We start from the raw sequence: 15,679 nt of genomic DNA, 5'->3' as shown, positions 1-15,679 counted from the left end.
CGGCAGCAAGAAACACCAGATTGCAATTTTAAATGTAAAAGACAAATATAGAGCCTTGACAATGCCGTGAGGATATATATATATATATATATATATATATATATATATATATATATATATATATATATATATATATATATATAGTTGTATTTGCAGAATGGAGCATGGTGTATCGTGGTAAACGACAAGAGTGAGAGCTTGTAAGAAAGAGCTTGTTTTATTAAGCAAGAAGACTGTGACATGCTCCTCAAGAACAGGCTGTTCAAATATTTTTTTTTCTTTCGTAATGACCGAATGTTGAGAAAGAGAAAAGTTAAAGCCATAATATTAATCGATGGTAGTAGCATGTGATTAAGAGAAAGGGACAGTATTGCCGGAATAAGTTGGAGTAAAATTGAGATAAAAGGTTGTTTTTGCTGCTATAATGATTTGTTGTAGGATATGAGGCCTAATGAATGCATGAATATTTTGCAGAGCTAGTGTTAGAAAAATAAGTAGCTGGTCTAATGAAACAGGAGCGTCGATTGGATGTGGAGTGGTTTGAACTGGCGTCGGTAGTCGCAGAGGAACGACGAGCTCAGGATGGTCCTGAATAGGAAATGAAATGAAATCTTTAAGTTTAACGTCCCACGGTTATGCCGGTTAGGTGACAATGAGAAATGAGTGAAATGGTGGGATGAAAAAGTGGGAGGAAACGGGAGAACCCCAAGAAAACCCACGAGCACGGCATTTGTCCACCACAAATCCACACGGCGCGAGCTGCGATCGAACCAGGGACCCCAAGCACCGGAGGTGAATGCTCTACCACTGAGCAACCGCGCCCTAGATAAACACTAAGAATGTTTTAAAAATTACATAAATGCTGTTACATGACCTTAACAATAATAGTTGTAGGAGTATTCGAAGTTTTACATATTTGTCCTATTATTTAGTTAGTTTTTTTTTTAATATTTACAATAGGGATCAAACTAGTGGCCACCGATTTAAGATTTTGATTAAGAAATCAGTTACAACAAACTCAAATGTAAAACATTTTGTTTATTTTCTCGTAATCCAACTTCGAAAATTGGGCTTTTGTTTTAACATTTTGTAGTAAGTAGTTAGCAGCTTTAATCACAAATTTATTTCATTGCAAAACAAATAATTATCTTAATAAATTGTATGAGGTATTAACTTTATAATTGCAAAGGTTATGACAAAATAACCAGATGAATTTGAAGACTTATGTCCAAAATACTTATATTTTATATAAATCTTTTACTTGTTCTGTGAGCCCTCTATAGTTGAATGTGTAACACACCTATGTTTGACGCAGAAATTCTCAGGTTTGATTGCCAGCGGGGTCTAAAGAAAAAATGAAATCTTTAAGTTTAACGTAACATGATTATGCCGGTTATTCTAAAGGAAACGGTGATAATGAGAAATGAGTGAAATGAAGAAAGTGGGAGGAAACGGGAGAACCCCGAGAAAACCCACGAGCACGTTGTTTGTCTACCAAAAAATCCACACGGCGCGAGCTGGGATCGAACCAGGGACCCCAAGCACCGGAGGTGAACGCTCTACAACTGAGCCACCGCGCCCCCGGGGTCTAAAGAAACTCACAGTCTTGGTGCTAGTTTCAATAATAATGATAATAATAATAATAATAATAATAATAATAAAATATTTGTTATGTTTACTACAAGCAAGAAAAAGCGCTCCGAAACAAGCATCTTTAACAAGTACACGTTACTGCTGATTTGCAACGCAGGTGTATCACTCTTTTAGACTTTTGATACAATGTTTGTTTCCAATGGACCAACAACCAGTTTCTACTATGTTTCATTCTTAGTAATTTTTGGGCCCTATGACTCTCTCACATTATACATAGAGAATGCAATACGAAAGCCATCATTCTTTTCTCAGTTGGGTTATTTCAAAAGATTACGATTATCACTTCTTATTTAAGAAGGAAAATTTGCATTTTCCTAACACCCAGTCTATTCCACAGCTTAAAGAGTCAACATAATTTAAAAATGATGAATTTAAGACATAAAACATCTGTATTTTTCGTCTATTTATAAAGGTATTTCAGTTGTAAGACTGCAAAACTCTCGCAAGTGGGCCTCATTCTTGCCTGAGTCTTGCGGACTTGGCCCTGGACTTGGTTTTGAACACTTGATCTTGATCTTGGTCTTGCATTAAATACTCGGTCTTGGTCTTCGAATCAGGGAATTTTCATCCAAGTTAGCACTCTATCAGTTCCGCACAGTAATACATGGGACTCTCGCTCATATGACCTCAACCTCCAGACTGGAGATAGAAGTCGATGGATAGTTGGAGTTCGGACGCTGAGGTCGAGTGGAGGTCGAATGGTAGTTGGAGTTCGGAGGTTGAGGTTGATGGAGATCGAATGATTGCTGGAGTTTGGTGGTTGAAGTCGAGTGGAGGTTGAGTGGTAGTTGCAGCTCGGAGGTTGAAATCGAACCGAGTGAAGGTCAAGGAATGATCGGAGTTTGAAGGTTGAGATCGTAGTTTCCGGAACAAGTGATGTCAACGGCTCGACCTGCTTGGCTCACGGCTCAGTCACCACCAAGCCGAGCCGAGAAATGAACCGAGTCAACAGCTTACCCAACCGAGCCGGCTCGAGCCCTTGGCTCAGTTGGGCCGAACCGAGCCGAGCCGATGGTTCATCTGAGCTGAGCCGAACCGAGCCGTTTTCTCACCTGAGTCGAGCCGAACCGAGTCGATTGCTCACCTGAGCCATGCCAATCCGAGCCGGTGACCCACCTGAGCCGAGCCGAACCGACCCGATAGCCCATCGCGACCGAGCTGGCTCGAGCCGATGGCTCACATGAGCCGAGCCCAGCCGCAGCTCGAGCTGATCTGATGGCTCAGGGCTCGAGCCGAGCCGGTTGACGTCACTAATCATAAATCAATTAAATTTTGTGAAATACTAATTAAAAAGTGTTTAATTCTGTTTAGTTTTTAAAAAAGGTCACCTAAAAAGAATTTCTAAAACAGTATATAAACAGTTTACGCATTTTTTTATGCAATATGCTAGGCTTAGTATTATAGTTTCTGAAGTCTTCTAAAGCTCTATTCTGCGTTTGGTTCTTCCTCGGCGACAGAGACGTGTGAAAATAGTGTTAGAATATTCCGGCAGACAGCGCTGTCTTCTACTTGGGAGCGCGCCATCCAATAACCAGATATCTGAGAACAAAGAGGAGGCAGTCTGCAGGTGGAAGAAAATGTAAAACATCGCTTCGGCATAGTGACTTGCAACAAGCGGGAAAGAGTCCTGTTGTATACTCGTCGCCAAAAGTGCCTTTACATCGCCGTGACGGGTACGTGACCACGCAGTACTCTAAGGAAGGGATGGTTGCATAGCAAATTTTGATTAATTTTGAAGAGTTTTTATTTTGACTAAGGAAATAACGTAGGTATAGGGAGTAAGGGCATAGATTTAAAGCATCAGTGCACTGTCATCTCTGAAAAGATTTGCATTCTCAGTTTTTCAAATTAGTGTCTTATATGTTAAGTTAAAAACTGCTAACAACTGCTACTAGCGCTGTTATTCTTCAGGAATTTACTACGACATGTTCGAGCTTGAATTATTTCATTCGCCTCACTGTAATTATTTGAGAATGGAAACTGATTAAGCTGAACATGATTATGTAGATAAGGTTCTTATTATTATATAAAACACAAAAGTATTTATTCCGTGTATAGAATAATATAATACAGTAACTAGGTAACATCATAATCACTAACGCCGGCAGGATTTTCCAACGGGGGAAGGGGCGATATAGAGTTTTTTTGTTTTATTCCCTATATATATTAACAGTTATAACATTTATCATTGATAGCGTATATCGTCTTTCGCCGCTGCAGCCTATTAGTCAGAACATTCATCTCCAGATATGATGTCGAAAGAAAAAATAAATTGATATGACTGTGATGTGATTAATTTTACTGCACCCTGGATCGATCTATCTTCGATATACTCATACTCCCCCAGGCTCCTTGCCCCAGGTATTTCAGCTGCTGCGTTATATATATGGTTCCATGTTAGAAGGGCCCGACAAAAGGACAAAGACCGAAAGGCCAGAGTCAAAATAGCCCGCGACAAAAGGACCCGAGTTAAAACGGTCCTGCTTCAAACGGACCCGGGTTGAAAGGGGCCCGAGTAAAAATGGCCCATGTGAAAAGGGTCCGGGTTGAAATGGTTCCGCAACAAAGGGCCCAAGTCAAAAGAGCCCGAGTCAAAAGGGACTACGCTACAAAAGAGCCAGACCGCAATGGCCGGGCAACAAAAGTACTAGAGTCAAAAGGTTTCCACAACAAAAGGGCAGGAGTCAAAAGGGCCCGAATCAAAACGACCCTCATCAAAAGGGCCAGGTCAAAAGGGTCCCATGGCAAAAGGGCCCGAGTAAAAAGGGATTTGCCTCAATCGAGCCCGGCTGAAAAAAAGCCCTTCTACAAAACAGCCCGAGTCAAACGGCCCAGGCTAAAAGACCTCCGCAACAAAACGGCCCGATTCAAAAGGGGCCGAATCAAACGACGCTCATAAAAAGAGCCCGGGTCAAAAAAACCCACGACAAAATAACCCGAGTCAAAAGGCCCCGGATCAGAAAGGGGCATCGCTGCAGAATGGCCAGAGTTAAACGGCCCGTCGTCAAAAGGGCCCGGTTCGGAAGGTCTCCGCAAAAATGGGCACGAGTCAAAACGCCTTTCATCAAAAGGACTAGAGTCAAAAGGGTCTGACGACAAAAGGGCTCGATTCCCAAGAGACCTGCGTCAAACGGGCCAGGGTCAAAATGGGTCCCGTTACGAAAGGACCTGAGTGAAATGGCCCCGCGTCAAAAGGTCTCCGCAACAAAAGGGCCCGAGTCAAAATGGGCCGAAACGAAATCCCCTCATGAAAATGGCCAGGACCAAAAGAGTCCCGCTAAAAAAGAGCCCGAGGCAAAACTTTCCCAGGTCAAATGAGCCCGGGTCAAAAGGTCTCCGCAACAAAAGGTCAGAAGTCAAAAGTGTTCCCTCTAAAAAGGGCACGAGTCAAAAAGGACTCGCGAAAAAAGGGCTTGGGTCAAACTTCTCCGAAAGAAAAGAGCAGAAGTCAAAAGGGCCCTAATCAATATTGCCGCGTCTAAAGGATCCCACGACAAAAGAGCCCGAGTTAAAAGAGACCTGCCTGAAAAAACCCGGGTCAAAAGATGCACCGCTACAATAGGGCCCGAATCAAATGGCCCCCTGTCAAAAGGGCCTGGGTCCAAAGGTCTACGCAACAAAAGAGCCCGAGTCAAAAGGGGACGAATCAAAACGCTCCTCATGAAAAGGGCCTCGGTCAAAAGAGTCCCACGACAAAAGGGTCCGAGTCAAAAGGGCCCTGCATCAAACGGACCCGAGTCAAAAGGTGACCCGCTACAAATTGCCGAGTCAAAATAGCCCCGCGTCGAAAAGGCCCGGGTCTAAAGGATTCTGTGACAAAAGGGCCAGAGTCAACAAGAATCTGCGGCAAACGGGCCCTGATGGAAAGGGGCACCACTACAATAGGGCACGGGTCAAAACGGCCAGGCGTCAACTGGGCCCGAGTCAAAAGTGCCCGCATCAAAAAGGCACAAGTCAGAAAGACCCCGCGTCAAATGGGCCAGGTAAATACGGTTCTACGGGTAAAAAGCTTGAGATCAAAGCAAGAGTGGATATCAGGCATACACAAGAGGATTTTGTCCCCTTTTTGAGTTGAAGTGTTTGTGCAAATGAAGGAAATATATATGTAGTTATTAGTAACAAATAGTAAATTTGAATGGTAATATTAGTTTTGTTTGCTTGTTGATTGTTTTGGAACACTTGCTATCGCTTAAGTCGTTCTCCGTGAAAGTTTGCTTGCACTCCCGTCATAGGCGGACTGGGTGTATTAGGGCCTAGGCCGCGGTTACCATTAAGGGCCCTCAGATTATAACACCAATTTCTAAAATAACGTACAATCAGTGGCGCAACCAGCTATGAACTCGGGGGTCCATGCCCTATCCGAAACAAACCTGGTCTATCTTATACAGCAGCGCTGCAGACAAATTTTGGTGAAATTTCAAAATAGATCAATGCATAAATGAATATTGAATTAAGTCAAAGCACTGTACGAAAGGAGAAATACCCAGTGAAAACCCCTGCATTAATTTCTTAGAGTAATAAATGTTAGTAAAGAGTGCGTCATTTTATGCAAAGATAAAGATGTTCAAAATAATTATTATAGCGCAAATTTTAAAACTTGTAACCGTTAATAATAGGGAGTTTGTGAATTTGAATTTTCATTTTAAGGTTTTTTTAACATGCTAATAATAAGGATAACTAAATTGCTTGTAATGAGGAGAATTCAAAATTTCAATTTTGTCCACATCAAGTGGTGCAGCACGTCGTTTGCAGACTACTGTACTGGATATTCTTAGCCCCTCCCGAAATAAAATCCTGGTTGCGCCACTGCGTACAATAAACGTCTGCGATGAGTCATCGCGTTATGCAGTTGTATATTCGTTGTTACTTGATAGTTGTTGCAAGCTATAATTTATCATTGGTCATTGGAAATTTGATGTCACAGCAAGCACAGAATTTCCAGAAACATAAACTATCAAGAGAATATTTATAATTATTATTGTATTACCACACGGGGTGTCTAAAAAGTCCCCTGACATGGATAACTCTGTTATTATCAGAGTTACAACAAAATGTAAGAGGAGAAACTGCCGACAAATATAATGTTTTTAATAGACAGTAACTTCATTCATTTATGTTGTAGGCCCGAGTAAATGGTAACGTTGCATTTTCATGTAACATTGTGCGCATATAGAGTGTACAGCCCAAACGGCTTGTCCGATTTGAAAAATTCTTGCACTTTAGATTGAAAACATCATATTTGGACACAGTTTTCCCGCCTATATTTTGTTATAACTCTGATAATAAGAGAGTTACCGTATGTCATGGGACTTTTGAGACGCTCTGTATAGTAGCTGAAACACTAAAAAATAATAGCGAATAAGTTTTACTATGGAATGAACAGGACAGCTTACTAAAAATTGTAACACTAAACAAATAATAATAACTTTTGACTGTGGAATGAACACGACAGTTTTACTGAAAACGATAAACACTGCTAAACCACTAAACAACTAATAATTTTAAAAAGTTAAGATTCTTTGCAGTTCAGCTTATGAATTGCGGAGTTCCTGAATAACTTCGTTCACAGACTAAATTTAACATGTCTCTTTCCATATTCATTAGCAAAAATGTGTCCAAAATATCTTCACACAAACTAGCTCTGAGATTTGTTTACTGTAACTTTAACTTTGAGAAGCACCTTCCACATGTCACTTGCGTGCATGGTAGACACAACGCATGTTTGTATACAACGTATAAATTATTAAAGCAACTAGACTGAAAGAATTTGGTACAAAATTTTCCCTGCACATGACAAACAATTTTTATACAAGGTGTTTGTAGCATCATTATCACTCTTACCGTGAATCCCGTCCAAAGATGCTCCATCTCCCATAGCATGCTCAGATGCATAATCATCATCATCTTCTACGGATTCAGGGGCATCATTCTCTTCAGGATCATCAAAAACCAGAACGTTTTGTGATAGTGAAATACACGACAGAGAACTGCTGGAGCTCTTTTTATATTTTCTCCTGTTTTATATTTAGTTTTATTTTCGCAAGAACTCTGAAAGCTCTTGCAGATACATCATTCTTCTTGATTTCTGAAAAGTGCTTGGGTTCCAGTATTTGGAGTTCTTTTGGCTGCTGAAATATATCACTGACACATGTAATAGCCGTATTCAGAATTTTCGTTGAAGTTTTTTTTTTATTCTGAATAAATCATTTTCACTTATATTTAAGTTCTTTTCCAGTTCATCAGCTCTCCTAGCATTTTCTTCTTCTTTAAGATTATTCTGTGCAGAAAGTCTTTTTCCATTGCTATCTCTACACCAGATTGCGCAAGCTGTTGATTTATTTTCACACAAAATATTTTTGTATTTTCGTAAAGCATTAAGCAGACATCTGGTTAATTTGGTTAAGCCATGCATTTGGTGTAAATGATTTCAGAATTATCCTTCTCCAGTAATGCTTTAACTCCCTAATAGCAGCCACTGAAGTTAGCAGCTCCATCAAAAGAGCAACTTACAATATCAGACATCAAAACATTTTTGTCACAAAGTACTCTTTTGATTTCATTATAAGTTACTTATCTTGTAGTGTCACTGTTTACCACTGGCGTCTCTGGCATATACAATTTGGGGAGGACATCAAAGAAAGTTATTAGGTACTATCTAGCCCAACCTGTTTATTATCTTTAATTCCATCTGTTACATTTCTGCTTACCTCCACGGACCCCGTGAGGCATATCAAGAACTCTGTTAACAGCCTGAATATTATATGACAAATAAATATAATTATTATTATTTATATGTTATTCTGTCATTAGTAAATAAATTAGAACAAAATATTGAATATTTTGTACTTCAAAATATTGGGGGGACGCGTCCCACTCGTCCCCCGCCAGAGACGCCCAAGCTGTTTACAACAACTGCTAACAGCTGCTCAAATACTTGACCGTTTATAACGTAGAGAATTACTATATCCAGCTGATTAAGCCCTGAAACATCTTGGATAGAATCAACCATTATGTTGAAAATGCCCGCTTTCTTGGCGTCTTCCATTGTTTTCTCCTGTTATTTTGTAAACTTTTTGATAGAAAATAATTTTTTAAAAATGCGCTGTTTTTTTCCATTTTTGACTTATCAAATATAGACCTACAAGATGTCTTAACTTCCATAAAGAACCAATCAGCCTGTGGTTAAATATGAACCCAGTTACAAACCAGGCACCAGTCTTCAACCTTGAAAGGGCCGCAACTACCCAACGTTATGAAAAAGAGGTTCCAGGCCCCAACAGCTCAACATGATGAGAAACATGCCTAGGACCGCAACTGCTCAATGAAATGAAATAAGGGCCCCAACTGCCCAATATAATGAATAAAGTGCCCAGGGGCCCAACTTCTCAATGTAATGAAAGAAGGCCCCAACTGTCCAATATATTGAAAGAAGGGCCCAAGGCCACAGGTACAAACTAAATCACAGTTTCTGATAATAAAAGACCATAGTGAAATATGGACCTAGCCACAAATCTAGTAACAAAAGGACCCTATTGAAAAAGATAACTTACTGATTGATGGAAAGATGGAAGAGGAGTGTGTATTGGTTGCATAATAACATTGAGCTACCGAATTATTTAGCTCTCTTTTGTTTTAGCTTTTCTTTCTCTTTCTTTCTTTATTCTCTCATCATTGTTTTCTTAGAGGGCCTAGGCCGCTATTGCGACCTAAGGGCCCTGGCCAGTCCGCCCCTAACTACCGTCTTTCTGAGTTTGTATTCTCGTCACATAGCCCAATCAAACTTTATCTATTGCGGACTTTCTCCTTATTTCTGAAATTCCATTTCTACTCCTGGATCAAAGTATAAAAATACATATTTGTATGAAAAATATTCTGCGGAAAACATTAGTTTAATTTTGCTGTGAGAAGACATATGTGGATCTGTATACAGGATTACTGAAAAGTATTGGGACAGAACAATAATAACGACATGTCAATTGCATTGATTTGGAGTGTGGTCACCATGGAAGGCATCTTGAATTCCGCCATATTGCATATCACACAATATTGTTTTAAATGTAAAAGGTTATGATTTTACACTTCAACTTAGACTTAGATATTCCCACAAATGAGAATGTGAATTCATTTTTGACATTTCATCTGTTTGAGACAGGATGTGCTATGTTTTACATATGTATCAAATAGGGACAGTATTATGACAGGGCTGTAACAAAGAGACGCATAGACGTAGGAAAAGCAAATTTTACAATTTGGCATTGGTGTATAAACTGCGTTAAATGATTTAGTGCACATCATGGCAGCCATCTTGAATTCCGAATATTGTATACCACACAATATTTTTAAATAGAAAGATGTGTGTGTTGAGTTTTGATTTAGAGTTTAACGTCCCGTTCAGCAGTGATGTTATATGAAAAGATGTATGTGTGTCACATATATTGATGCTAGAATCTTCGTAAAAACTACATTCATCGTCCGTTTCAAAAGCATCGGAGTCTACATTATTTATTATTTCCATAATGTATCCGGACGAAAATACGCCACTATCATAAGAACCACGACTTTTCGCGGTGGTATTCATTAGGGATGACCTTTTTTTAAAAAAAATCTGTTTTTCGATTTTCGGAAATTTCATTTCTCATTTTTTCGTTCGTTTTTCGAAAAAAAAAAGTTTTTCGTTTTTCGGAAATTTTTCCGTCTTTCATTTTCGAAAAATTTTTTTTTCGTTTTTTCGAAAGATTTTTCGTTTTTCGAAAAAAATCGTTTCTCGAAAAAAATTCATTTTCCCTTTTTCGATGATTTTTCGTTTCTCGAAAGGTTTTCGGAATTCGTGGAATAATAATGTGGGAGGAAATGGGAGTATCCCGGGAAAATACACGGACACGATGTTGTCTGCCACGAACTTACTTGGCCTGGGATTAAATGCACAAGAGGAAAGCGTTCTAACACTGAGCTTCCGTGCTCCTTGGATTTGGATCTAATGAAAGGATAGTGTGTAGTGCCTACTATTGATGAAACCCTTCCAATCACGACCAAAATTAGTATTGTTATGGACTGCAAAGTATTTAGTACACACGTTAAATATTATGGTGTTTGGGACTTTGGTTCCAGAGTTATTGCTAATCAAATTTGTGTTTTAAGTTAGTGATATCAAAAAATTTCACTAAGTCGCATTTGATTAAACTCAAATGATCTTGACGAAAGTTGGTAGGATTGTAAATATTGACAAGCTTGGTATGCTTGGTATGCATGTACAGACTTTTTGTTCCTGAGTTATTAGCTATCAATGTTAGGTTTGGAATCAGTGAAATCAAGAAATTTCATTAAAGCGCGAAAGATGGAACTCATCCAATTTTTACCAAACTTGGTAAGGTGGTAGATCTTGACGAGTTTAGTAACTATAAAGGTAGCCAAGAAAGATCTGTCGCTTTTTCACCCAAGACCTTCAAACATCGATAATTTAACCTAAGACATACCTGGAAGATCAAAAATAGTCTCCTTCTGCCAACGTTTTGGAAGGCCATGTATTCCATCGCGGTAGAACTTGATGGGCCGTGAATCGAAGAAGGTATCAAGTGCATTTTGCACCTCTACTAGGGATTTGAACTGGCGTTCTCTAAGCTGATTGTCCAAGGAATGGAACAGTTGGTAATCGGACGGTGCAATGTCCGGAGATTATGGCGGATGCAATAGTGTTTCCCATCCAAAGTGTAGAATGGTGTCCCAGGTCATCCTAGCCACGTGGGGCTTAGCGTTGTCCTGTAACAGGAGGACCCCTTTGCGATTCAGAAGTGCTGCCTCCAGAGTCTTGAGTTTTTTCTTGAACACGGCTCAACTGCTTACAGTACACAGTTGCATTGATGCTCTGACTAGCCTGTAGTTGTATTTTTTTCTCGAAATACTGTCCAGAAAAATTGGACTTGAACTTAGTTAAATCAATAAATTTCATTAAAACGCGTTAATCTCATCCGATATTGGCCAAAGTTGATATGGTCATAGACTTTAACGAGTCTGGTACGCGTGCGAGCTCAGCGTGAAATATTGTGATCCACAGACCCTTGGTTCTCGGTTCTTGAGGGATATAAATTAGAAATAATAATTCACAAAGGTAAACAGTGTAAAATTTATATTTTACAGAATATTGAAAAATAATTATTTACTAATAGTGATTATTAATGTGTTATCGACAATATGGCATTACTGCTGAATCGCCGGACCAATTTGAAAATCGAAAAAATGGAGCAAAATATATTGCATTCGGTTATATTTGGTTGGATTACATTAAGTTACGTTAGATTATATTATTAGATGCGCAGTTTTACTATACGGATCCATACTATAAGTAGGAGTAGGAGTAGCAGTAGTAGTAGTGGGAGTAGGGGTAGTGATAGTAGTAGGAACGGATTAGAAGCCCCACAGGAGTTTGTCGGTTTCTGTTCTCGACATGAAATATTCTCGAATTGAATATTCAAACTTAAGTACAGTAAGTAGCACAACTAAAACTCTTGGTTGGAATAGATTAATAAGATCAAAGATAGAATCTGTTCCTCGGATGCTGAATCCGTATCAGAAAGCCAATATTAGCTATCAGTTATCGTTTTTGTTCTATGGCGATAAAGATTGAAAGCAGGAATGGCTAATTTGAACCACTTCCGGCTTGAATAGAGGGTTAAGGGAGGAGACGGAATCTATTTTTAGGATGCTAAATCGATTTTAGAAAACTTCTCGATATCTTTTATAGTTTTTGTTCTATGAATATAAGTATTCGAAACGAAAGTAGTAGTAAATTTCAAGCATTTCCGTTTACAACAGAGTGAAGCAGGTTATGACGATATGTTCTTTTAAAACCCTGAATTGATTCCAGAAAATTGCTTGTTGCTATCTATTACAATTTTTGTTTTATCGCGACAAGTGTTAACACCGGAAATGGTTAATTTGAACACTTTCGGTTCAAATAAAGTGTTAACGAAGAAGGTGGAATCTATTCTTGAGATGCTGGATTAATTTTTAAAAAAAATGCATCTCGATATCTCTGACCGATTTTGCTCAATGAAAATTAGTATTACCTACAAAATCAAAAATAGTAATAAACTTCAACCATTTCTGCTCTTGTGGAGTGTTGAGGATTGTAATTGTATTTCCTCTTGAGAACCTGAATTGATTGTAGGTGAACCACTTGTCGCTATCTATTACCAATTTTGTTCTGTGGCGATTAATGTTGAAGCATGTAATCGTTAATTTGAACCACTTCTGGTGTGAATAGAGATCAAGGGAGAAAATAGAGCTTATTCTTTAGAACGCTTAGTCGATCGCGAAAAACCGCATCATTGTTTCTTCAAGCTTTTGCTTTATAAAAATCCATATTGAATCTCTATTGAATATACTAGTAAGTTCAGCCACTTTCAATTTCGACAGTATCGTGCGTTGAGATGATATATAGCTTATATACTCTTGAGACGCTGTAACGATTCGTTAAAAAAAAAAAACACACACACACACACTTGTGGCTATCTATTACTATTTTTGTTCTATATCGATCAATGTTAACCGAAAATGATTATTTTAAACAACTTCCGATCAGAATAGAGGATTAATGGAAAAGATATTGCTATTTCTAGGTAGTTGAATCGATTGCAAAAATCTACATCTCGATATCTCGTAATTCAGTATTGAAACCAGAAATAATAGTAAATACAAACAATTTCTGGTTTTGATTGAATGTTGTTGATAATTGTATGTTGTCTTAAGACGATAAATTGTTTGCAATAAATCGCTTCTCGCTATATATTACTCTTTTCGTTCTATAGCGATACAAATTGAAACCAAAAATGGTATTTGAACCACTTACAGTTTTAAATGGAGGGTTAATTTTGGAGATCGAACCTATTTTAGGGGCTCTAAATCGACTTCTCATTTCAGGGGCAAGAAATGACTTCTCAATATTTTTTACTGTTTTGCTCTGACACCTCTCGACATACAGACGGACAAAGCCATTCTAAAGACTTCCGACACTTATGCATAGCTTAAGGTGCAAGTGTAAATGGGCGAACATTGAATATATTCTTGGGACACTGAATTGGTTCTGGAAAACCGCGTCTTTCTATATGTCACCGTTTGTGTTCTGTGTTGATCAACAATGTAGCAGAAAGCGATAGATCTCTACCACTTCTGGATTAAATAAAAGTCAAATGCATTAGATGAATCTATTCGTGTTGCAAACCTATGCTTCTCGCTATTTATTGCCGCTCTTGCTCTGATACCAGCTGACAGACGAACGAATGGATAGGCAGACAGATGAACATAGCCGTTCTATAAGACTTCCTATACGTATGCATAGTATACTATAGTTTGGAAGTACTAACAAATGAAATAAATTCAGTTCGTTTTACAAAAATTATCCGTTTTCCTTTTCTCGGTAGTTTTCGTTTTCCGTTTTTCGAAAAAAAAGTTTTTCTTTTTTTTTTTTTAAAAAAATCGTTTTTCGTTTCTCGAAAATTTTTTCGTGTTTTCGAAAAAAATTTCGTTTTCCATTTTTCGTTTTCGAAAAAATACGGCCATCCCTAGTATTCATAGCCGAAAGCTCAACTAAAAAGAGGAAGTGAATGCTAAGCAAGCTACAAGAAGAATGTTGAAACAACGCTTCCACTGGCTAATAGAAAAAGGAAAACAAATATAGCTACAGATTTTTGCCTTTTGAGTACTCATATCTTTTGGGGAATATATACTTGGCATAACATGCCTTTTAAATCTACGCCAGATGTGAGCTGTACGCATGAAGGTAAAAAATATTCGTAAAAGGTAAACAAAAGAGACTAGTTTTATGCTTTTGTTTCCTAACAGTCAACTTCGTGTTCAACTGCAGGAACTGACCTTGATACCTACTACTTGACTGAACGCCTTGTAACAAGAGAGCAACTATAATTACCCATAGGTCTCTTGCAGCTACACAGCGAGATGTGTGTGTTATGTGTCACTCCCTCTCTGCCCCTGGCTGTGTTCGCGAAAATATTGTATGCTTTTCATGCTTTGAGGGAAGGAGTAAGACACCCTTGCACACCTTTGAACATAAAATGATCGAAAGACGTTAATGTAGATTGCATAGTTTCAAACAGTGGCATATACTGGTTTCAAGGCATGGGCTACCACTGACCTTGCATATTATTATTATTAATAAAAATGGTAATAATAATAATAAAAGTAATATAATAATAATAATAATAATAATAATAATAATAATAATAATAATAATAATAATAATAATAATAATAATAATAATCACAATATGCATAACAATGAAGAAAAGTGGTTGATGTGTTTTGTTTGATCTTTTGTTTTGAGACCGTTAGTGCGTTTGCACACGGCAACGATAATATCGGTGGAACCACCGATAATGTCGGCGGTGAAATCGACTTCAATGTATTCAAATCGTAGCTTGCACACGCCACCGATATTATCGGCCGATCCTCCGACACGCAGATGCTCTCGGCCAAGCCCCCGATACTGTTGGCGGTATCGCCGACACCGATTTTGTCGGGGGCAATGTTTTCTTATGATTGGATGCACACGCCACCGATAATGTCGGTGAGCCAGCGGGTTAGATGAAGAGAGTGAGTGACAAGGCGCTGTGTATTTTTGTTCCGTTTCTTGTCTGTGGAATTTTGTTGTTTCCGTTTTTTCTATTACAATTATATATTATTATTATTATTATTATTATTATTATTATCTTGACCTATAAACAACTTCGGAACAGCTTACTGTTTTTTACAGTCTCTGTTTTGGAGTAGCTAATTCCCTTTATTAAATAAATATAAAATGTGGGAAGTCTGAAGAGTACTGGTTTCCCTCTAAATAGCTATTACCAAATAGAATATAGGAAATTTAGATAACCAATTCCTTGATTATTTTCCACTCCTTTTTTTTATTTTTGTTCTTTCTCTCTCTCACACACACACACTCTTTGATGGTATATGTTTTTAATCTATTAATGCTTTTACATTTTAATACATTCTGGAAATTAACTTAAGCGTAA

This window comes from Thermobia domestica, chromosome 6 (genome assembly GCF_964235325.1).
Source record: "Thermobia domestica chromosome 6, izTheDome1.hap1.1, whole genome shotgun sequence".
NCBI classification, from domain to species: domain Eukaryota; kingdom Metazoa; phylum Arthropoda; class Insecta; order Zygentoma; family Lepismatidae; genus Thermobia; species Thermobia domestica.
This window is presented reverse-complemented; position numbering follows the sequence as displayed.